The sequence below is a fragment of the Cricetulus griseus genome, chromosome X, assembly GCF_003668045.3.
Source record: "Cricetulus griseus strain 17A/GY chromosome X, alternate assembly CriGri-PICRH-1.0, whole genome shotgun sequence".
Lineage (NCBI taxonomy): Eukaryota > Metazoa > Chordata > Mammalia > Rodentia > Cricetidae > Cricetulus > Cricetulus griseus.
Window position 1 is genome coordinate 15,891,058 of NC_048604.1, and position 2,363 is coordinate 15,893,420.

Sequence of the window (2,363 nt, forward strand, 5' to 3'; positions counted from 1 at the left end):
TAAATGATCTTATACAGGGGGACTCCCCCAGCCATTCCTCACAGGGTAGCCAGACGGGCCAACTGGGGATGCCACATTGTGCTGCAATCACATTGGTCTTGTAATAATTAATGGAAAGGCCATGTGGGATTTAGTAGCCATCGGGATAGAGTGCATATCAATTTGTGAGGACTTCTAACATGGAGGGCAGCAGGAAGATGACAATAGGTAAAGAGATGAAACACAAGAAATCTAAGCTTATCATAAGCAGGGGTGGAAACTATCCTATCCACACTCTTTTGTGAATGTACTGACTATGTTTTCCCTCTTGAAACACTCCTGGGATTAGAAGTGGTTCTGAAAAAGTCTATACACCAATGTCAGAAAATTTATCCCAAAGATACAAACAGTAAAGATAGCAACTTGCAGCTGGGCATAACGAAAACTGGTAAAGCTACCATACAGCTCCTGGAGAATGGCTATGGATTATAGAGAGTTAAATACAGCAGTATCCATTGTCTACTGTACCAACATTCCTCTTTTGATGGAACAGTTGATACAAGTGGTGTGATCATGTGCTCATTTTCATATTGCTCATGTTTTTACTCCTTTAACCCCCCAGCCCCATGACCAGTGCACATTTGACTGCAATGGATACCAGTGGAGCTTCATAGCAAACCCCAATGACTGTACACAAGTCCCACTACTTACTATGTGATAGTTGACCTCACTTTATCATCCTACCAATCGTGGGAGAAATAATTCCCTATATAAGCAATGTTATAACCTCTTTACAGGCTTAGAGAAACATCTGGAGGTTATATAAGAACATCTTTAAGAACAATGATGGCATGTTAATCTATATGAGGTCCAAGGGCCTGGCACAGCTGCAAATTTGGGGGATTCTTGTGGTTTGGCAAGATATACATTAATACCTATGAAAGAAAGTCACTAACTTTTTTATTTTTAAATTTTATTTTTTTGTTTATTTACTTAATTTTTCCATTTCCAGATGTTTTTAATTTGAATTAGAAACAAGATTGTCTCACATGTCAATCCCAGTTCCTTCTCCCTCCCGTCCTCCCCTACCACCCCCTTCCAACTAAAACCCTACCTATCACATATCCTTTCTGCACCCCCAGGATTGTGAGGCTTTCCATAGGGTGTCATCAGAATCTATCGTTTCCTTTGGGATGGGGCCTAGGCCTACCCCGTGTGTCTTGGCTCAGGGAGTTTTCCTCTATATGGAATGGGATCCCAAAGTCCACACCTGTGCTAGGGATAAGTAAATTTTATTTTTATTTTGTGTGTATGGGTGTTTTCCCTGTGTGGTGGTTTGAATGAGAATACCTATTCCCATAGGCTCATATGTTTGACTATTTGATTCCCAGTTTGTGAAACTGTTTGGGAAGGGTTACAAGGTGTGGCTTTGTTGGAGATGTGTCACTGGAAGTGGGTTTTGAGGTTTCAAAAGTCAGTGCCATTCTCCCTCTGTCTGTCTGTCTGTCTGTCTGTCTGTCTCTGTCTCTGTCTCTGTCTCTCTCTGCCTTGTACCTGTGGATTGAAATGAGAGCATCCAGAACCATGCCTGCCTTCCTGACTCCGTGCTCCCTATCCTCTCTGCCTGTGCCTGTGGATTGAAATGAGAGCATCCAGCTCCATGCCTGCCTTCCTGGCCCCGTGCTCCCTATCACGATGATCATGAACTGTAGCTCTCTGGAATCATGATAGGAAATTCAACTCTTTCTTCTGTAAGTTGCCTCGGTCATGGCGTTTTGTCACAGCAACTGAAAAGTGACTAAGACAGGCAACATGCATATATCTGCTCATCATGTATGTGCCTGGTACTCACGGAGGCTGAAAGAGGGCATTGGATTTCCTGGAACTGAAGTTACATGTGTTGTGAGTCACCATTTGGGTGTTTAAAAATGCAGATCCTGGCTTCTGGAAGAACAACTGGTGCTCACAACTGCAGAGCCATCTCTCTTACTTTGTTGTTGTTTTGAACAGCAACATGTACCAATAAATGTGAAGCAGACACATGTATTATAGTAGTTCTGAATATGACAACTGTCTTAGTTGGAATTTCTATTGCTCTGATAAAACACTATTACCAAAGCAACTTGAGGAGGATTGCTTACAGTTCCATATCACAGTCCATTATCAAAGGAAGTCAGGAAGTCAAGCAGGGCAGGAACACTGGGGCAGAAACCTGGAAGCAGAAGCTATAGAGGGGTGCTGCTTACTGGCTTGTTCTTCATGCTCAGCCTGCTTTCTTAAAGCACTCAGGACCACATGCCCAGGCATCAATGTCTAATTAAGAAAATGCAATAAGGAGCCGGGCGTTAGTGGCACACACCTTTAATTCCAGCACTCAGGAGGCA